The sequence below is a fragment of the Nelumbo lutea genome, chromosome 3, assembly GCF_056320005.1.
Source record: "Nelumbo lutea isolate HS-2025 chromosome 3, American lotus-T2T, whole genome shotgun sequence".
NCBI lineage: Eukaryota > Viridiplantae > Streptophyta > Magnoliopsida > Proteales > Nelumbonaceae > Nelumbo > Nelumbo lutea.
Window position 1 is genome coordinate 87,618,153 of NC_142686.1, and position 23,607 is coordinate 87,641,759.

Genomic DNA, 23,607 nt, shown 5'->3' on the forward strand with positions numbered 1-23,607 from the left:
TGATTCATGTCATTATGGTGTGTTTTTGTGTAATACACTTAAACTGGACAATTATGAGACTCGTGTTAGTTTAGAATCTTCACAGCCGTTGGATAGATTTTGGGAGATTTATCCTGCCAAGGCTGACACTAATGTGTCGCCAAGTTGGTTGGGGTGGCTGAGACCTGAGGTACACGCAGTGTGGGTTTCTTAAAACCCTGAACCGGAACAAAATTCCAGTATTACCCTAGACCTTGGAGATAGATGGGCAAAACTGAAATGTTACACCTGACCCCTAGACTTGATTATGTTATTGCACTAGGTGTCGGATTGGGCTGTCTTTGATATGCCAATCAGGGAGATCCTTAGAGGGGGTCAAATCCTAGGTATGTTGGGACAGTCCGAGAACTCGCCTAAGTGGGTGATCATAGTGATAGGATCAGCCCCTTTGTCGGACAAAAGTGAATGATCGGATAATGCAGTCTCTCTAATGGAAACCTAAACTGCCGGTAGTTGATTTCAACCATTGAAATTTGTTTTTGCAAAATATATTTATATATATTATGATTTCAAAATGTTTGCAAAAGGTTTTAATTCCTGGGATCCATGTGAGTAGAGAGTGCAACACTATTCCTTGCAGCTAAGGGAGAGGTCATCTCTTGTCGGGTAGTGTTTGATCATTATGGGTTGAGAGATTAAGTGTAAGACCATTGAGGGTAATAACTAATGGGCTAATTTTGCATCTACCCATAGTCCCTAGGTTTTCAAAAGGTGGCTGGACCCAAGGACCATTTAGTGTAAATGTTTGGCCCATTAAGAGCCCATAGTGATGGACTTTCACTGTCTCCTACAGTGAATTCGGCCAGGCCTTGTAGCAAAGGCTAGGCTGAACCCTTGTGGCTAATGTGTAGATCATTATTTGGGTCCAACATCATACCAAGAGAGCCAACTGGGCAGCAGCTTAAGGGGTAAGTGAGCACATAAGCTTAATGGGCCTAAAGCCCAATTCAAAATGGGCTTAAGTTAGTTGATTAAAAGGAGGCAAAATATGATTTATAATATGATTAGGATTAGCTAAAGGATAAGATAAGTCTTATCCATTCAAGAGTCCAGATCCAAATATCAGATTTGGATTAAGGAACTTTCTCCTAATTAGATTAGGAGCCTGATCCTGAGAAGGCTATAAATAGAGGTGGCGAATTCCTCAGTTATATAACACAACAACCTGCAGAATTGTCACCTATTCTTGCCATCCCTACCCAGTTCGATCTCCTCTTGAGGAATTGACCAAGAAAGGTTCTTGATATTGTTTCTTAGCTGAAGAAACAATCTGAAATCGTGATCACCAGCCCCTGTTCGTTTCTTTCTAAAGGATCATGCTTATTGCTAAAGAGCCATCCTACTGATCCTGCTTCATTACACACTGTGTCAACTTCGGTGGAAGCGGGTTTTGGTATTCTCCTTGGGTGTTAACACCTTCACTCGGAGTTACTGCTACTTCGTATTAGGTATATCCCTCTCCTCCTCTTTTGGTTTCAGGTTTGGTCCAATTTTGGATTCAAGAACGGTCCTTGAAAATATAATTTTCTAAAATAGGGAATGTGATTCCCAGTTGGGAGAGAGAAATTTTTGAAATTTCGCCCAACCTTCCTACAGGTTTCGGCCATCCATATGATGGATTTCTCATCCCTTCAGCCTGGACTTGATCGGTGAACAAAGAGAATCTGAACCGGTTGCAGTTTTCAACTAATAGTCTTCTTCAAACGAAGTGACAAAATGAATCTCATCTAAGAAGATCTTCTGAGATGAGCACGACCTCCTAGTTCTAGTTTCTCTAAGAGAAAGAGTAATACTGGAGCTATAGTGACAATGGAGTAACACACTACTACTGCTATACCTTGGTGTTATGGGTGGGAATGGTTCCAAGAAACCCCAAAGACCAGAGAAGAAGAAGAAGATGGAGGAGAGGAAACAATAAAGAAACGTGTGCAATGTTCAAGGATGAAATGAAATGGAGTAATTCTTGCCACTACCATTGTCCCGTTCTCGTTGAGAGGTAGACGATGAACAATCCTTCAAATACTTCTCCTCCCTAATTTGGAAATTTAGGTTTGCTTTTATATTAAGGTAGGGGCAATTTCATAAATTTTTAGAAGTTTGAGGGTAGTTTTTGTAATTTTGTGAATTCGGGTCAAATCGATCCAAGGGGGTTAAGCGGGGCTTTGGTTCAATGATAGGGGGTTTTATGGTCAATGATCAGAGGGTTGAGAGGGGTTCTGACCTCAAAGAAGGGTTTTGTATGGGAAGGCCAGTGAGATTGACCAAAACAAAATCTTTTCTAATGGATAGATAAATGGGGGTAATTTTGACTGAAAGTTGGTAGGAAGAGGTTTTTGGGAATTTTGGGTCAATTGGTTGGGTCAGATTGGCCCAACTAGGCCCAGATCAGGCAGATCTAAAAAGGGCTTGATTCAGCAAATTTAAAGCCTTGAAATGGAATCTGTGTGATCGAGGGGCAAACAAAGGCAATTTTGGGTGAAATTTCACAGGGTAGGGTTTTGGGTAGTTTGAGGTGATTTGTAAGGTTACATTGGGACAAATGGGCCCGAATCGAGCAGATTTGGGTTTTGGTCAATTTGGAGCATTGAAATGAAATCTTGGTGCAATGGAGGGGTAAATGGAGGTATTTTAGGCTGAAATTTTATAAGTGGGTATTTTGAGGTGTCCGATATATGGCAAATCTGTTGGGGCCTCACAACAACCACATACAATATAAAATCACAAGATATTTGAAACATCAACCACGAGAAATCTAATAGCAACAAAAATGATGAAATCCTAGCAAAAACAAATAAAAACAAGTACCACAAAGAACACAAATATTTACATGTTTCGGCCCTACTACCTACGTTTATAGGAGAGATGAAACTTATTATTCACTATGAAAGAAAATTGAGAAGCATTATAAATATATTGTGGCTTGCAATTCAAACTAACCCTTAACCCTTATACACCTGTTCTCCCTTTCCTCTCAACCCAATGAACAAAAAGAAGAGAAAAAACCACTCTCACACTAAGAGCACTCTGCATTTTTCTCTCACACTTTCTCTCAAAAAATAAAAACCTTAACCCTACATGCAAAAGAAAGATTTTATATGTAAAGCATTTTTAACCTAAAGAAAAACTATACCAACCATTATATTAAAATTAATCCAACGGTTATAAAATAACACAATCCCAACAAAAGCTTCTTATTTCACACTTTGAAACAACTTGTAAGTTTGAAGAATCATGACAAGTTAACCTAAACAAGTTGAAGAGAAAAATGAGAACCCACTTTTGCCACGTAATCAACAGTACACTTCAGACTATTTTGATGACATCATCCATTTGTGTTGGGACCCATAAGTGAATAATGGGGTCAAATGATGTCTAGTTCGTCGGTATGCATGTGCCTAGCACACAGAGGAATTGAAGGATGGAAAGTATTATCTATCTTGATAATCGTTGCAAGTTTCAACCAATGAAAATGGAACACTCGAACTCATTTGATGAAGGATGATTTGACCCGATCTATGAAATGGCGACACGTGGACACTGGCCTGGCGTAAGCGACAGCTCAGCATTGCGGCCCAGTACAGCTAAGTAACAGGCCCATAAAGCAACTCACCATGTCATATCACGCAAAAGGAGGAGCTTGCCACGACACAAGCTCCGGGTTCCCCGAGCTACCCCAAAGGGATATTCCGAGGCAACTTCAGCTCGTAAGCTAAGAAAACCAGCTCGCCCAACCTCCCAAGCAAACAAGTCATCTCGAGGACTAATTCTACTAAGGGTACTCCTGAAGTATTCCAAGCTCGTTGCAAAGTAGCTCGTGAGTGGGCCGCACGAGCATTCCACAGGAAGCTTCTATCTGACTTGCCATACCAATCGGACTACGCCATATCCCTTACTGACAGCGCAGTCCCTGTCCTTCTGACAATCTATGCCCACGTCTATTAGTAGGCGGAGGCGTGCCTGTCACTTTGGGGACGTGTCACTCACCCAGGTAAGAAGTATGTCACAACGGCCACCTGCGCAGCCCTGGTAGGTAACGGCTGTGGCAGGGGGCCCAGTGGCAGTTATGCCTGATCTCACAAAGAGTGCCCCTATAAAAGCCCTCAGGGCAGGGGAGAAACTTCTTCTTGAGACCTCTAATCTCTCGAGTATAGGAAAAAGGCGCGACCTCCACTCTTAGCCTTCATTTTTCCCTTTACTTCCCATACACAGTACTAACTTAAGCATCGGAGTATTCCCACTGGGTAAATCCCCGGGAATCTTCCCTTTCATCTTCTCAGGTGTCATTCATTGCCAACAAGGAGCCAATCAACAGCCAGATAGGAGTGCCCGGATTGCGCTACATCATTTGGCGTCATCTGTGGGAAACGCTTCAAAAGGCCTTTCTCTCTAAACTCTTTCAGTTCCTTCTTCTTCCTTGAAACAATCCAACATTCATGGCTTCCTCTAGCAACGTCGGATGAAGCACGGAAATGGATAACTCCAGGGAACAATCCCAGTTTCCTACTGTCTTTATCGGACAGTTCACCATCCCCCTCTCAGTGAACGGAGTCCCCAGCTTGAACGTGCCTCCCACAATGGCACCTGTCATCGCCCCACTCCCTACTACAGTCAGAACGACATTCACCGAACCTTCGTCGTGCCCCCAGTGGCTAACCCGAACCAGCTGGAGGACCTAATGCAGTGCATGAGAGCCATGCAGGCCCAAATGCAACAGTTCCAACAACTTCAGCTCTATCAATAGCACGTGCTGCAGCAGGCCTCCCAGTACCAGTATCAGCAGCAGTTCCCCCAGCTGCCCCAACCTCAACTTCAACAGCCTCAACTCCAGCCTCAGCACCTAGCCTCACAGCAAGCCAAGTCTCGCCACCAGAGCAAACACTCTGGCCGAGGAGAGGCCCCCCAAAATCTTCCAAAAAACCATGCCTCCCCCCCACAGCAAGCGGGAGAGACCGACTACCCCGATCTCGTCGCGGGTAGACAGGTCAGGAGGACCCCGGCTTGGCAGGTCAGCATCGCCTTGACAGTCATAGTTTGGAACCCCGATTCTTGAGAACCAGTTCGAGATCCTGGCAACAGACTCCAAGCAGGCCCCTTCTGTCTGTAGCCATCACCAGCAGACCGGGCTACCCCCGGCGCAAACCGTTCTGGATAGCGCGGAGGTGAGCAGCACTAACGCCGAGCCCATCAGGAAGCAGAGGCGTCGGCGCTGAGCTCACCAATCTGTCACCTGCGATTTGTCCGAGCTCATGGGCAAAGAAGAGGTAAGCTTGGCCGAAGACAAAGCTCCCCTCCTCTCAGTTCCGTCCCCCCTGTCTTCCAAACTCCTGGCGGTCCCGATGCCCAAGGATTTCAAGCTCCCCCCTCTTGACAAGTATGATGGGTTGTTCGACCCAAGTGATCATGTAGATGCCTTTCAGTCAAAGATGCACCTGGCACGAGCCAGTGAGTTGTGCATGTGCGTGGCCTTCTCCACTACGTTCAGGGGAGCAGCCCGCACATGGTACCGGAACTTGGCACCCGGGTCGATAAGAAGTTGGGCGCAGTTTGCACAATCCTTCACGTCCCACTTTGTCACCAGCAAGCGGTGCCCGCAAACTGAAGAAAGCATCTTCAATGTAGCACAAAGGGAGGGAGAGTCCATCAGGAGCTATATCAAGCGGTTCAACGATGCTTGTATGCAGATATTGTGCCTGGATCCTGTTGTATGTCGTGCAGTAGCCAAGAAGGGCATGAAGCACAAAGAGTTCAAGTGGCACATGGTCGTCAACCAACCCGCGACCATAACCGAGTTTCTAAAACTTGTGGATAAGTTCATAGCCACCGAAGAGGAGATCAACCAGAAGGGTGAGGGCGCACCCGAAAAAAGAAAGAGAGAAGGAGAACCTTCTAGTCAAGAGGACACCCGAAGAAAAAAGGAAACAGCTCGGGGTGCAAAGCCGGGTCAGCAGTTTTGAGCTCCTGCTCCGGACCGAGCTGATTACACTCCACTAAACACGAAGTGGGCCGAAATTCTGATGGTGATCAATGACGCCTTGTACGTGAAGTGGCCACCCCGTCTAAGGGGGAATCCCAATGATAGAAATAAGAATTTGTATTGCAGTTTTCACAAAGACCACAGTCACAGTACCAAGAGTTGTAAAAACCTCTGTGACGAGATAGAGGAGCTCATCCGTCGCAGATATTTGAGAAACTTTGTACATAATAATAATAATAATAATAATAATAATAATAATAATAATAATAATAATAATAATAATAATAATAATAATAATAATATCAATAGAACAGATCGGCAAGGGGAGCATGGTAAAGACGCTCTCGAGTCCAGCAACAGGCCGGCCGAACAATCGCAAAGGCAGTCTCCAGAAGAGAGGCCAGTTCGGGGGACCATCCACATGATAGTGGGAGGTTCAATCGTTGCGGGTTGCACTTCAGCGGCAGCTCGGACATCGGTTCGTGAGGTCACCCGAGAGGAGTAGAACCCCCCAAAGTGGCCAAGAACAGAAGAGTCGATTTTCTTCACAGAAGACGATGCGTAAGGGGTCCATTACCCCCACGATGACGCGCTTGTTATAAAGCTGAGAATCAACGACTTCGAGGTCAGGCGCGTACTCGTCGACTCAGGTAGCTTGGCCAACATACTTTTCAAAGCTGCATTTGACCAGCTCTAGTTGCAGAAAAGCGACCTGAAGCCCGCAAACACTCCTTTGGTAGGCTTTAGCGGAGAAGAAGTCCGGCCCCTTGGGAAAATAACAGTACCTGTAGAGGTCAGCACGTGGCCTTGTGTGGTCAGATTCGAGCACAACTTCCTGGTGGTAGCGACCCCCTCGCCCTACAATGCCATAGTAGGTCAACCGATCACCCATGTCCTATGGGTGGTGGTCTCCACTTACCATTTGGCTAAGAAGTTCCCAACAGACTTCGGGGTGGGAGTAGCGCAGGGCGACCAGCTTGAGTCTCGCAAGTGCTACGTTGCTGCCCTAAAGGAGAAAGCCAAGGTATTCAATGACCTTGAACTGGAGCGACCCACGGAGCAAGGCAAAGAGCAAGTCGCGCCCACAGAAGAAACAGTTGCGGTCCCAACCTTGACAATAGACCTAGCTCGGATGCTCCAGATCGGCGTTTTTGTCTAGGAGCCCCTACGATCCGAACTAGTAAGTTTTTTACTTCAAAATTTAGATATTTTTGCATGGTCCGCAGGAGAAATGCCCGGTATAGACCCTAGACTCATAATTAACAAGCTGAACATTGATCCTGTAGTTAGGCCCGTTAGACAAAAGAAACGCAACCTAGCTCCGAAATGGTGGAAAGCAGTCGAAGAGGAAGTCGAGAAGCTCCTCACAGCGGACTTCACAAGAGAAGTCCAATACCCGATCTGGGTAGCCAACCCCGTCATGGTAAAGAAGGCCAATGGCAAGTGGCACATGTGCGTCGACTACATCGACCTGAACTGGGCTTGCCCAAAAACCTGCTTCCTGCTCCCCCGAATCGACCGTCTGGTGGATGCGACCTTAGGGCATGAGTTTATAAGTTTTTTGGATGTCTATTCGAGCTATAACTAGATCAAGATGGACCCATCAGACGAAGAAAAGACTGCCTTCATCACGAAGTTCGGCCTATACTGTTACAAGGTTATGCCCTTCGGTTTGAAAAATGCAAGGGCAACCTTTCAGAGGCTTGTAAATAAATTATTTGCGCCGTTAATCGGTAGAAAAGTAGAATGCTATGTGGACAACATGGTCGTCAAAACTCAATTCTCACATGAATTAATACAAGACTTGCATTCTGTTTTTGAAATTTTGCATAAGTTTAATATGAGATTGAATCCAAACAAGTGTGTGTCCGGTGTAACCTCGGGTAAGTTCTTAGGATACATCGTTAACCAGCGCGGCATTGAAGCCAACCCAGATAAGGTTAAGGCCATCTTGGACATGAAACCACCCCGAAAGCTGAAGGAAGTTCAGAGGTTGAATGGCCGCATAGCTGCCCTAAGCCGTTTCATGTCTAAATCGACAGGCCGTTGTCTGCCATTCTTTAAGGCAATAAAGAGTGAAGGGTTTGAATGGACCCAAGATTGCCAGCTCACATTCGACTAGCTCAAAGTATACCTTACTAGCGTGCCGACCTTAACCCGGCCCGATGAGGGTGATGTTTTAGAACTCTACCTCTCGGTGAGCGATGAGGTGGTCAATTCGGTACTAATAATGGAAGTAGATAGGGTCCAACGACCCATCTATTAGTTAGTAAAGTATTGCAGGGAGCAGAAACGAGATACCCGGATATGGAAAAGCTAGCATACGCATTGATAATTGCAGCTCGGAAGCTTCGCCCGTACTTCCAAGCTCATACTGTTATCATCCTTACCGACAAACCTCTGAGGCAAGTATTGCTTAAGCTCGAGGTCTCCAGTTGGTTGACGAAGTGGGCCATTGAGCTCAGCGAGGACGACCTCCAGTACAAGCCGCGAACTGCCATTAAGGCCCAAGCCTTAGCATATTTCATAGCCGAATGCACATTCAGCTCCGAAGTTCCCAGTCCAGTTGAGTGCGAGGCTCCCACCTCGGGTGATCCCGAAGCTCCCGGATCGGTCGAGTCTGAACCCTATGAAGAGTAGCCAGTGTGGCACCTCTCCTAGCTTGTCCAACCGCGAGCTGGGATGAGGAGCCTTGGATCCTTCACGTAGATGGCTCCTCAAACCAACAGGGCAGCGGTGCCGGAATAGTTCTGCATGGACCAAGCAGCATGAAACTAGAGTACGTGTTATGCTTCGAGTTCGAGGCATCTAACAATGAAGCAGAATACGAGGCGTTGATATCCGGACTAGCCTTAGCCAGAGAAGTAAAAGCCAAACACATCATTATCTGCAGCGACTCCCAGCTCGTGGTCAACCAGGTCACAGGAGAATATGAAGCACGCGAGCTGACCATGGTCGCCTACTTAGCCAAAGTTAGAGAGGCCCTGCTCAACTTCCAGTCACACTTCATCAAACGGATCCCTAGGTCGGAGAACGCCAAGGCCGATGCCCTGTCCAAGTTAGCCAGCACTATTGACATCACCATGAGAACCGTGTACAAAGAGGACCTGTTGATGTGTGGCTCATTGTGACACTAGCAAGTGCACTAGCCGTTCAAGTAATAAAGTAGTGAGTGAAGTATCGTTCCCACGAGGATTTAGGAAACAATTACCAATACTAAATTGAGAACTTCTTATCTGATCAACAAATAAATCAAAACTTTAATGAAAGCTAAAAAAATCCTAAATTAAAATCTATCTAAATGATTGGCCCAATTGCCTTCAAATCAGGTTAGAAGAGTAAGCAGTAAATGTCAATCTCAGAATTCAGCAATCTATCAATGTGGATCATTTGAATAAATCATGATTGAGCCTTGGTTTGGTGAAACCCCAAGGTCATGAACAGCCTCTCTCAAGCGCATGTTCATCCTATGCATGAGTGATGGTTCTTCTATCTCTAGCAAAAATCTAATCCCCATGCATGCATTTCTTCAAACACTTCTAAGGCATCAATTCAAATCTGAATTGATCACCAACTGAATTGTGCAAGTTATCTCTAACCTTGCACTCAACTCAGTTCTTGAATAGTAGACCTGAATTCCTAGAGTCTCTCTCAAGCACTCTAGGAATTCCAAGCTGTAGATTAATTCAAGAAACTTCAAGTACAATTCATGACCATTTGAATGAATCAAAAAGAATTAGATTGCTGAACTGAAATTTTACAAGCTGAATTACATCAAGGAAGAATGGAAAAAAAAAGGAGAAAGAAGAAAGAAAATATAACAAAGAAACTGAATTCGAATCAAAAGAGAATGAACTACAATTGATTTATTACAAAATATCTTTGAATCACAAACCCTCAATTCGAACTCACCTTCTCTTCTAGCTTGCTTGTCTTGAACTTCCTTCAGCCCTTCTTCTTCTTCTTCCTTGCGCCTAGCCTTCTTCTCTTCTCTTCTCTCAAGGTGGCCGAACCTCTAAGAGTGGGAGAGCCTTCCTCTCAAGCAATTGAACACCTCTCCCCCCTCCTAGAGGCCTCCTTATATAGTTTTTCAAGGGGGCTCTTGCCCCTTCTTGAAGTCTCTAGAATTGGGTGTATTACACCCCTCATGAACCTTCTAGAGTGCTCCCTCCTTCTCTTCAAGAAACTTCTAGGAGTTGCCGCCCCTAGCTCCCTTTGGGCTGTTATTTGGGCTACAACTTAGCTTGCTTTTGAGCTCATGTGGGCTACACTCTAGGCTGTTATTTGGGCTAAAAATGGGCTGGGCCGAAATTTCCTTCTTGCTAGGCTTCTTCCCTTGGGTTTTCCAAAGAGTTAGCTTGCACTACTTGGGCCGAATGAAACTCCCTTGCTCTCATGGCTGGGCCGGGCTGAACTTGATAAATTTTGGGCTTTCTTTTCTTGCTTTTGCCTTCTTTTTGTTGATTTGGCTCCCCCTGAAATCTTTCTTGCAATCAAGCTAAAATAGGGCAAAATCTAATTAAACCAGCATAAAATTTCATGCAAAAACCTCATAAAATATAGATAAATTGTAGGTTCGTCACCTGTCTCGGCCTAGCATTCTCAAGGGGGCAGAGGAGGCCGCTCCCGTCGTTCAATCAAAGTCAAGCTGGATTGACCCACTCATGAGCTTCTTGTTACACGGGACCCTCCCTACAGATCGCAATGCAGCCAGAAGGGTGCAATGCCAGGCAACTAAATACATTATGATAGACGAGCGGCTATACAGAAGATCCTAAACGCTCCCCTACCTGCGTTGCTTGTGACCTACCGAAGCCAAGCTTGTACTCCGTGACACTCATGATGGTTTGTGTGGCGGACACTTGGGGGGCAGTGCCCTTGCCCAGAAAGCGCTTCGGCAAGGGTATTATTGGCAAACAATGAAGGCAGATGCCATTCAACTCGTTAGAAAATGTGACAAATGTCAAAGACATGCCAATATTTACCACCAACCTGCTGCCGACCTCAAGTATTGACCAGCCCGTGGCCCTTTGCGCAATGGGGCATCGATCTACATGGGCCATTCCTGCCAGCAACAGGTGGAAGAAAGTTCTTAGTAGTGGCGGTGGACTATTTTACAAAGTGAGTAGAAACTGAGCCCCTCATGATGATCACAGTCCGAAATGTCCAAAACTTCTTTTGGAAGAACATCGTATGCCACTTCAGACTACCTCGGGTATTGATTTCTGACAATGGAAAATAGTTCGAGGACATCAAATTTTAAGATTGGTGTCGAGACATGGGGATCCAATAGAACTTTACTTCAGTCGCGCACCCTCAAGCAAACGGTCAGGCAGAAGTCACAAATAGAGCCATCCTCCGCGGACTAAAGGCACGGTTGGACTGAGCTAAAGAAATGTGGGCAGATGAACTACCCAGTGTCCTATGGGCCAACCGAACCACCACGGGAGAAACACCTTTCAATCTCACCTACGGTACTGAAGCAGTGATTCCCGCAGAGATCGAAGTACCTATGTTGCGCTTAGAAGCATACAGCGATCAAAGAAACGAAGATGAGCTACGTACCAACCTCAACCTACTCGACAAAGTAAGGGACCTCGTGTACATTAGGACCCCAACCTACCAGCAGAGAGTAGCTCGGTACTATAACGCCAGGGTCAAGAGGCAAAACATCCGTGTTGGCGACCTGGCCCTTTGTAAAGTTATGGTGCCTGAGCACGGTGCTGGCAAGCTTGGGTCCAACTGGGAAGGTCCTTACCGAGTGAAACGAGTGCTCGGGGAAGGAACATATGAGCTCGAGACCCTCGAAGGGAAACAAGTACCTCGAGCATCGATTATTGTTAACCTGAGGCAATATTATCTATAAAAATCAAGCAGACTACGGGTCCCTTCCAAAGCGTAAGGGCTAGAAGACCGAGCTAACATGACCTCGGCACAAGAAGAACCCAGCTGCCATTTCGACCAGGGAGAATTCCAGAAGCCGACTACGGGTCCCTCCCAAAGCCTAAGGGCTAGAATACTGGGCTAATATGACCTCGATACAACAGGATCCAGCCGCCTCTATGGCATGGGCAAACTCCGCGAGTGGGCCACCTGCCACTCCTTCAGCCCAAGGGCCAAAACACCGAGCTAACAAAGACCTCAGCGTGAATAAAGACACTTCAGTGGTGAAGGCAAGGTATGAAATATCAAAAGCGTAAGCATCTCGGGTTTAAACCCTACGAAGCATAGCTCATCCGGATACATTGGTCGAACTGAGGAATAGCCAACCAATGCTTAGCTTGGACATACGTTGTAATCACTCTACGGTATACCACATGGGCCTTAAACGTGACGAATCGGGATAATGCCTACCGAAGAGCCCTACTTCAAGTATGTAACTTTAATAGCTCAAATGATGAGATTGCTTTAGTAAAAATAAAGAGAGTTCGTCATACTCAAAAGAAGGAAGAAACTTTCATTGTCGAAAAAAAAAACAATAAATAAAACAACAAGTGCAGTAACCGAGCTAAACAACTCGGGAAATGTTTAATCATCATAGGGCACAACCGCCCAACCGAAAACTTGTGAAAGACCGGGTTTATGGCACCCAAAAGCCACAGAAGCCCAGAGAAACACTACCACAAGGATCCGCCTCCTCATCCTCTAGAGAATCAGGCTCCTCTTCATCTACTTGGTCCGTTGTCTCAGGAGACAGACCCTTCATAGTAATGCTGTCGAGGTTGAGCCTGGAGAACTTCTTTTGAACTAGCCACCAACAGAGCTTAAACCCTGAGCAGTACGAACCCGAACCATACTCCGCCTAGAGGTCATGAAATTCCTGGGAGTCTTTAAAATCCCAGACCGCTTTCTCTCGCTCAGTCTCCACCTGCTGCCTGAGAAGCTCCTTCTCCCCCGCCATCCTCGACGATTCCTCCCTATAGCGTGCGCTCTCTTCAGTAAGCCGAGTGATTTGAGCCTCCTGGTTGTGGACGAGCAGCTCCTGAGACTCGCTCCCTTTGCGGGTGTGATGAAGCTCGCCTCGGATCTGGTCGAGCTCGACTTGGAGCTTCTAGTTGGCAACACGCTAGTCGAGGGCGTCAACGCGATGCATGCGCGTCTAGAGAGTCATGGCATGGATGGCAGAATTTACCTATCGGCAAAAAAGAAAGATCAGAAGATAGCGAAAAAGGGCAAAACAAGAGAGGAAGAGGGAAAAAGGTCACTTACCACCATGTAGTGAGCAGAGGCGAACGCGGAGAGATCCCCGGGCTCCATGTTTCCCCACTGAGCGATTTCATCATTGTTGATTGCCTTTTGACTCCTTCGGCAAGCTACCAGATAATCATTTAACCCTTCTTAGTTTCCCACTAGGAATCGGAGGTAAGGACTGGGCTGAAGGGGTTAAAGGGTACCTCCCCCGACTGAGGGAGCTCACTTCCCCCAGGGTTAGTCCCACTAATCCCCTCGGGAGGGGGCATCGAACCTCGGGCAAAGGAGAGGGCAGGACCGACTATGCAGATCTAAACTCAGTGCTTCCCGAAGTTGGGGTTCGGTTAGGGTGCGTCCTCTTCACCTGGCGTCTCTGGCTGCCCAAGAGAAGGCAGCGCGAATCGGCACTAGACATGATGGCTGCCACAAGACCACAAGGTATTAGTCCAACAGTAAACAAAATGCATGTGTATGCAATAATCACAAGGCACTACGCGACCTAAAAGATCGACCTACCCGGGCTCAAGCCTACCTGCACGAGCTTCTCCTCGGTTAAGTAGTCCGAGCAATGGAAGCCTACTGATGCCCATGACAGCATCATTTTTCGAGTCTCAGGGTCCAGCTCGGCACCGGGGTCCTAGATAGCACCCCTCCAAATAGTGGAAAAGGGCCACCCCTTGGGGTTACGGACCACAAAGTAGTACCACTTCCAGGCGAGAATCTTATTCGGTAGCTCATATAAGAGCTTATAGCCACGATGGGGGGAGAGGTAATAAAAGCGCCTCTCTGGAGGAACCCCAAGAGCAGCATTCTTTATACAAAGGATAGAGGCAAAAATATCAAGGTCCATAGGAAGGCAGTACTCGTGACACAAGGATATAGTCCCAACCATGTTCTGAACAGCGTTGAGATGAAGCTGGTCAATAGTGACATTGAAATGATTCAGCACCTCCACTATCAAGGGGTGCAGGGGGAGACGCAAGCCAACCTCGAACTGTTCTTGAAAGATCACTATATCATTGGGACCATGCTCTCAGGGGAAGTTGCCAGTAGGGAGGCTGTAAACTAGGTCCCCAGGGAAGCGAAAGTATCGGATCAGAGACCTGAGTCTCTCCGCTGTCATTAAGGAAGGGCAAAAGGTATCAGGCTCCCTCCCCCTAGAAGTAGATGCCATGCCACTAGAGGCTTCCCGAGCCTCTGGGATATGATCCCAGGCTCCTCCCGAGCTCGAGGGAGCATCATCATCCTGGCTATCACCCCTATGACAAGTATGACGTGGGTAACCAAACATGGCGGGTAACCAAACATGGCTGACGGCGATTCGGACTCACCAGAGTAGACGGAATGGAGCAGGCTGAGGAACTCGAGTAGGCTAGGCGAAGTACGTGACCTCAGAATCCAAAAGATGGCATGGAAGAAGATAGGGCCCGAGGGGGGGCCCCTATTTATAGCCCCCATCCTTTCAAACTGACGGCCCAGATCAAAGCAGATCCAACGGTCCGCAAACATCCTGACCGCATGCCTTCTGAAAACCGAAGCCGATTGGCAGCACATCTTCCATAATTAAGGTAGTCGCAGCCGCACGACGTTTGGAATTAAAGACCACCTCAACACATTTTCGGAATCCGAAAAGTCAGGGAAGTCAGAAGATCTCTTGATTCCCGCAAATGCATTTAATGGAGGTAGTCAATCAAGTTTGAATTTCGGTCAAATCAGTCCATCACGCTTCATAAACTCCCCGCACTAAGGTGATACTCTTAGCCCGAGGAGTGGGGGGCAATTGATGAAGGATGATTTGACCCAATCTATGAAATGGCGACACATGGACACTGACCCGACGTAAGCGACAATTCAGCATTGTGGCCCAGTACAGCTAAGTAACGGGCCCATAAAGTAGCTTGCCACATCATATCACGTAAGGAGTATGTCACAACGGCCACCTACGCAGCCCTGGCAGGTAACGGCTGTGGTAGGGGGCCCAGTGGCGGTTATGCCCAATATCACAAAGAGCGCCCCTATAAAAGCCCTCAGGGCAGGGGAGAAACTTCTTCTTGAGACCTCCAATTTCTCGAGTATAGGAAGAAAGCATGACCTTCACTCTTAGCCTTCGTTTTTCCCTTTACTTCCCATACACAGTACTAACTTAAGCATCGGAGTATTCCCACTGGGTAAATCCCCGGGAATCTTCCCTTTCATCTTCTCAGGTGCCGTTCGTTGCCAACAATGAGCTAGTCAGCAGTCAGCTAGGAGTTCCCGGATCGCACTACATCACCATTCTTGACTGAACCGACATGGCAATAGTTTGTTGTCACGTCTGTCTCCTCATCTGCAACTTTGCAACTTAGTTGGCCCATGATAATGTTGGCCCATGATAATGAGGTGGGGGAATTTTTCCTTATTGTCATCTTATGTTTCCCGCATGGAAGATTTAAATGAGCTTGTACGTTCTAATTAAGTTGGTGTGTGACTGTATCTCTTTTTCTTTTTGGCGTAGACTCAAAAACAAAACTTTTGATGGGCATAAAAGATTTCTTTGTTTTTTATTTTTTTTTTATTTTGTTCATAATTATTTTTATTTTTATATATTTTGTGTGGAGGCAAATGATTTGCATGGTATTCCATGATCCCTTTCATCACTAGGGACTAGCTAATGTCTATATATATAACAAATAACAATGTTTTAAAAACCAATTCAGAATCAGAACCAGTTTGACCATCGGTTTTTAGGTAGTGGTTCGATCATATGGTCTGAATGGTTCATTCCATTACACTTTAAAAATTAAAAAAAAAAAGAATTATAATACAAAATTGGAACAAAAAAAAGTGTTATCCACTTATCAAGGGTGAATGGGTCAACAGTCAACTGCCCAGGTCAGCAAATTGCTGACCAATTCAACGTTTTTTGAGAAAATAATAATTTAGGATTAAAATGCAATTGGTATCCTGTCTGGTTTTCTGGCCGAATGGTCTAACCATCTGAATCAACGATGTTTTTTAAACCTTATATATACAAAATATGAGCAGAACAGGTAGGAAATTTTAACTCAAATTTCTGACTGTTTATTTTGGAAATTATGGCAAGAAAAAGTTATTTGAAATTCTGAATGAAATTTGTTTATTTTGATCCATGTTTCAACCTTGTGGGTAGAAGGATAACATATTTGTTTTTGAAATTTGAGGAGATTATTTTTATTTCTAATTATACACATTTCTACCAAAAGATTTTCGAAAGAAAACTGAAGTGGTATATTGTACATATAACTTGATTTTTTCAGTTAATAAGCTGAAATTTCAATTTATAATCAAGTGTTTTCAACCCACCATTGACCTGGCTGGTTAAACTATTCGAACGGTCTCCCATCCAAGATTCTGGGTCCAATTTTAGTAAAACCTGAAAATTGGTCAAAAACCATTGACTTAGTCAAAAAATACTCGACATGGGCAGTTGAACCGTTGACCTATTCGACCCAATGACTGGGTCATCGGTTGTACACTAAATGTGTATGCAAACTTACAGAGGCCATAACTTTGCACTCTGATGTTTGATTGGGGTGATCTTTTTTTTTTTTTTTCAATTTTGGGTATCTTTTCAAAACCTATGTGTTCTAAGGAGCCATAAAAACCTTGTCCCACTAATTTCGAAAAAAAAAAAAGAAAAAACCATTTTTTGGCTTCAAATTGCCATTTTAATATTTTTTACAAACAAAAAAGAAACTTAAACACTGAATTAAAAACTTAAGTTGAACTAGTGATGACCTATGACCCGGAGGAAAAAAAAGGTCTGGTCTTTGGGTCAATTTTTAAAACATTGTTTATAATTGTTAATATATTTTTTTAATTAATATAACAAGATTTATATCAGAACTTTGACAATAATAAAATTAATTTTATTAAAATTCTTATTCTAAAATCAATTTCAGACTGAAGACTGAAGTATTAAGACCATGGAATTCTTAGGGTTCTTGAGTGGTCGTGGGGGATTTTTGGCAGTTCAAAACCTTTGAATAAATAAGCATTGTCAGCGACAGGAAGCTCCACCATGAAAAAGTAAAATATTTATAGAAATTATTCAAAAGTAATTGTAGACAACATTAACTAAACATGCATGTTCGATCACCATTATAGATGCATCAAACAAGGTTCAAAATATAGCAATTTATCGTACCGTATCCTATATGATATCTTTTAGTTTTCGAACAGGGTGAAACACCAGATGTTAGGATATAGGAATTAGATATATCTCTCAATTTTATCGAATAGATATAATATTTAAAAATTTATAACCAATCAATCCGTATCATAAATGCAGTAATCAATCAGGTATTTATAAAATTTATGCGGGGATGATTGGTGAAAACACATTTTAACTGAAAGTTTATAATGAGTATCAATGCTTTTTTAGTCTTTATATTTGGAAAAAAAAAAAACAATATCGACCGTACGTGTTGTTGAACCGCAATCAACAAGGTCATCACAGGTTAATTCTCATTTATGAGAAAAATTCAGTTTTCATACACGGGACAGAAATAACAACGTCCGTTTATCGAGCCTTTTTTTGGCGGGAATTCGCATAGTTTGATGTTTCCTATTATAGTTGTTAGGTTCGCAAGAGCGGGCTGAGGAGGTGGATTTTCTTGCCGTGTCTTGCTTTTTTTGATGGGACCATACCCCTTTCTTGTTCGACCGGCGCGTTTTGGGGTCTTTAGGGTGAGGATCGTCCTTCATACGCGCCAGGGCATGAGGGGGGACAGACTGGTTAGGCTGTCGCAGAACCCATTGTCTGCATTATCTCAAAGATCTTGCCAACATTTTCTTGCATTGTTTGAAATTGCGCAGGGTCAACTACGGTTGGGGGCTGTGGGATTTCTTGGTTCAAGGGGCTGCAATGGCAAGATTCCCGAGATGAGGATCGGCTTGTTGATTGCTCGGATGAGTTTTGAGGCATCTTGATCGCTTTCTTGGTTGTGCAGTAAGGAAGAGATTTCAGGAAATGATTTTTGTGTGATTCCCACAGACAGTGCTAATTTGATGTTGCTCAATCTGAGGTGATGCACAAATCGAGGAAGGTAGTCAGATGATCCTTGCCAACAGGGCAAGGCCAAGGTGGAAGGATGGACCTGTGCTTCAAGACTTGTGATCAAGAATGGAAGATAGAGGCCCGAGGAGTTATCCCCGGGTAGGCACTCTGACGCTAAAGTCAATAGAAGGTGTTGGATGGCCAGGTCCAGCAATGTAGCTGCCGGTCCGAGCAAAATGACAGTATAGGTGCTAGAAGTTCGAACTATGAGCGAGAGATACCTTTTTATAGCAAGAGATCCATGTCTTGGTCGAATTTGAAGGAAAGGGAGATCCATCATATGGATGGCCAAATCATGTAGGGTGATTGGGCGAAATTTCAAAAATTTCTTTTTTCCTTTCTAGGAATCGTATTCCCAATTTTAGAAAATCTGCAATTTTCAAGGATCATTCTTGATCAAAATCGGATCAGATCTGAAACCAAAAGGAAATGAGAGCAATACCTGATATGGAATTCACACGTGTATTTCACAAAGTAGGTGTTCACACCCAAAGAGGATACCAAAACCCACTTCCACTGAACATGACGCAGATTAAGATGAAGCAGGTTCAGCAATGCAGTCCTTCAACAAGAACTACAATGCAATGACTTAGATCAGGTAAGGGAGGAGAGCACGAATTCAGATATGATTTTTCTTGCAAAAATCAGAATCAAGAACTAATCTTTATCAGTTCAAGAATGGAGATTGAACAGGGTATATGGTGGCAAGAGCAGAAGGAGAGGGAGAATTGAGAACAGTGTGTAAAAATGGAGCAGTTCGCCCTCCTCTATTTAAATAGCTTAAAGAGTTACACTCCTAATCCAATTAGGAGCTTCCAAATCCAAATCTTTATTTGGATTTGGACTCTTTAAGTGGATAAGACTTGTCTTATTATCCTTATCTACTGTTAATATATTATCATTTTAACCTTCATAGAAAAAAATAAAATATATACATATATTGTAAAATTTAGACATGAAAAAAAGGAAAAAGTTCAAAAATTATTTTCAAATATAAAAACACAGAAATTACAAAAATATAAAATATAAAAATTGCACACAAAATAAAAAATTATTTTCAAATATAAAAACACAGAAATTACAAAAATATAAAATATAAAAATTGTACACAAAATAAAAAATTATTTTCAAATTATAGAAATACATAGAAATTGGTAATAAATAACAAAAAATACAGGAAATATTATAAATGGTAGAAAATAGAAAAATGTAAAAAAAAAGGAAATTGAAAGTTGAAAAAGACCCTTTTCCTCCAACTCCCCATTCAAGGGTGATTTGGTCATAAAAATTGTATTTATGCTGGCATGGACACTTCTGTTAAGAAACATTAACGGTGCACTAATGGAAGGTGAGTTTTGGAAAATAAAAACTTATTGACATGGTGAATTTTATTTGTATTGAAAAGTTTGGTGAGATTAAGAGAAATGCTTAAAACTCATGGTGAGTTTTAGACTATTTCCCTTCTTTTTTTAGATTTTGAGAGGGGGAAAGTTGGCCACTGGGAATTTGATTCCCATTGACCAAAAAACCCATGTTCATTTTCAGATTTATGTGGGGAACATTGAAAGATTATCTTCCTAGGTATCACCCATATCATAGGTAGGTAAATTAACTTTTTCCCATCTAGGCGGAAATTGTCAATACTTGGATGGGACAAAAATGCCCCTTTTAATAATGAAATTTTATTGCTAAGATGATTATTGCCTTATTTACATGAAAAATAAAAAAACACGAGTAAATGCACTTACCCGGATAAATTTTTCTTAGGAAGCACTTATCTAGATAAATACATTTACCCGAATAAATGACTTACCAAAAAGCAAACGGGGCATAAATGATATTTCAGACATATTTATGTCAGAAAATAGATTATTCAAAAATTAATATGGTCTTTTCAGTTTAGTCAAAATAATACAACTTCGGTTTTTATTTTTTCTTTCCATTTCAAACAAAGGGACCAAAACAACCATATTATTTGTCTTTAATGTTTAATAATGCTCTTACTGGAACTATATGTATATTGGATCCGGCCCCTCAATTTCAGATGATGTCTCGTGTTCTTCGTCCTTCTTTGGGTTGGGAGGGGGCTGTAAAGATGGAAATCCACTATTGCCCTAATAAAAGAACATTGGCTATTTACCTTCCATGTCTAATGACCCTTATAGATGTACCTAGAAGTAAAGAAACATTCACAAGCCCCACACGGCCAGACTCCAATTGGTTTCTTTGTGCTTATTTTGTGTGTTTGTGGATAAGGGCCAACCGGCCAAGTGGAGGGGTTTTGTCATTTTATTTTATTTGGGTTTCTAGCCGTTAATATAAAAAAAATAATATATTTTATATAATAATCAAAATAAGATATCTTTTTCTGAAAAATATCAAATAAGGGCATCCGACTTCCTCCTCACTATTTGACCCATAAATGCCCCAATCATCTTATTTTGAGAAGTGAGCAAGTGAATTCTGTTTCTATGGATTTCAGGTCGAGGAGGCGGAGCTGGTTGAGGTGAGCAAGTGAATCCCGACGTTGGTGCAACTGGCACCAAGCCATGAGGCGGAGCAGGCGTCGCCAGAGGTTGCTGTGCGCGTCGATCTGGGAGCGGAACTCTTAGGTAAATCGATGCATCGTCTCTCTTCGCTCAGGTCTCGAAAAGATAGATGCCACACCGAAGCTTTGCGACAAGTTAACCAGAATCAATCCCCTGCATCCCCCGAAAGCTCTGCCTCATGGTAGAGCTGTACGCGAAGCCACGGATCAAGTCCTGGCTGTCGCGGCCAAAGGGCGAACTCGATGGAGCAGGGCCATTATCACCGGCCGACTGAATTTAAAATTCAAGAAGAAACAAGGGCGACAGTCACCAGAAACCGTTAAAATGATTGGGCTTAACCGGGTATCTCATTTTCGTTAAAAAAAATAATTTGTTGATATTAATAACAAAAAGTTGTCCTTAACGGCTAAAAACCCTTTTACTTTGGACAGGAGTGTCAGTGGTCAAATCATAAAAGGCTGAGGACAGATTTTAAATCAGATATGAGATACGGACCCTTACAAATTGCCATCCAAGAAGTAAATGGTCAGTGTTCGAAGTTTTTCTTTTTTGGTAATAGGAACTTCGAAGAAGTTAGAAGACTGGATTTGAGCTCAGGTCTGTGGTACTAAGGCCCACTGCAGGCTCCACAGGCTTTACCAGCTTACCTGGCTGGCATCTTAAAATAAGTCAGTAGACAGTGGTCGTTGTTTCCCATACGGATGGGTTAGAAATGACAAAAGCTAGATGTGCCAAACTGGACCAGTGAACCCTCCTACTCTTAGACCTAAGCTTTCAACTAAGGCCTATTGAGCCAGTGAATTTGGTAGTGGGTATTGATGTTAGCTACATTCCAATGTGGACCTCATCAGAGGGGCCCATCAACGAATCAATGTCCTTCTAATCATATTCGAGTGCACAGTTAGGCCTATCAAGTTGCAACCCAGAGTTGAGCATATTGGAATCAGAACGCAGCAAAACTAAGCGTTTGTTAATCGAAAACAGAATTCAAGCGATGAGATTGCTGGAGAGATGCCAATTTCAATTCCAACCACAAAATTATCCCTAGTGGAAGTGATCAACACCAGCTAGCTCTCTAGTGGAAACTTCTGCATTTAATTATGACAAATTATAAAGCTGGAACTCATGGGTCGAATCCAATTTCAGAGTCAGCTCTCTTCCCCCAAGTGGAGTTGTATCATATTCCAAACAAATCAAATCCCCACTCTGATTCATGATAAAATTAGAAAAAGCTGTAGGATAGATCATAAAATGAATACTTTAATTCATTAATTTGAATAATTGAGAGAAAAAAGTTTGTGATTCAAGAACCTATTATTTTCAACTGCACCCTTTTGGAGTTCAAAATGGAGACACTGAGACATCAGACATTGCTATAGTTTCAATGAGATAGACGGACATGACCCCAATGCAGCCATTAGATGGGCCCTCGGTGAGCCATTGAAAATGTGCAGATTCTTTCCCATTAATGCTGCATGTCTAGTCAATTAATTGGTTTCTTCATTCTGTGCCATGGTTTCTGTCCCTGGAGCCCCCCATGCACCTTTCCAAGTGGACTATACGGTCTGGAGGATTGAAATGGATGGAATAAGAAAAGATATGATGGGCCCCTTGAAAAGAGTACCCTCTCAAGTTGGCTTTTAGCTTCTCACAAGTGGCAACCTGCTTGAGCGACGACGGAATTGTACAACGTCGCCTGTGGCCCAATTTTGAGGGGAGCGGATTAGCTAGAGATAAAAACATACACACCCAACTTAACTATCTATCTATCACGGTTGAACACACCAGTGTTCAGTATAACTGAGTCCCACATAAAGTTCACAGTAAGCGTTGGTGTGTTCAATTGTGATTGATAGTTCAGCTGAGTGTGTATGATTTTGTCTTCAGCTCATCCGAACTTCAATTTCGAGGTATGCGTCTTAGTAGAGTACTTGCTAATAACTCGAGTAGAATGAGAAACTGAATGAGAAACTCTTCCTCTGTTTTTCTTATTTCATCATTTGCAGGGGTTGAGAAATATATATACTCATAATACAAACATCTCCTAATTATACATAAATTCTGGTTCTACCTCTCCTAATTATATATAACTTAGGATGAGATTTATCCCTAAATTCAAGGGATATCCCCTAGTTTTACAGTTCACGCCAATACTCCCCCTCACGTTGATGCGTACAGATCTTGGATGCCCAACTTGCCAAGTGAGCTGTAGAAGTTTTCACTGGATACAACCTTTGTAAGTATATCTGCCAGCTGGTCTTCAGATTTGACAAAGAGAAATCGAATGGTTCTGTCTTCGTTATTTTGTTTGATGAAATGTTGGTCCACCTCCACATGCTTTGTTCGATCATGTTGGACGGGATTCTGAGAGATGTCAATGGTAGCTTTGTTGTCGCAAAATAGGTCCATTGCAGAGGTTGGGGGAAAACCAATTTCAGTCATCAGTCTTCTCAGCCAGAGTAGCTCGCACAGCCCTTTAGTCATTCCTCAAAATTCAGCTTCAGCACTTGATAGGCCCACGGCCTTCTATTTCTTACTCCTCCATGTGACCAAATTTCCTCCGACGAATGTAAAGTATCCCGCGGTGGATTTTCTATCTGAGACATTTCCGGCCCAGTCTGCATCTGTGTACCCTTCTATCTTTAGATGATCATTTTTTGAGAACATGAGTCCTTTTCCTGGTGAGGACTTCAAGTATCGAAGATTTTGAAGGGATTGGAAATCAAGTATCGAAGATTTTCAAGTATCGAAGATTTTCAATGATCATTCTTGAACCA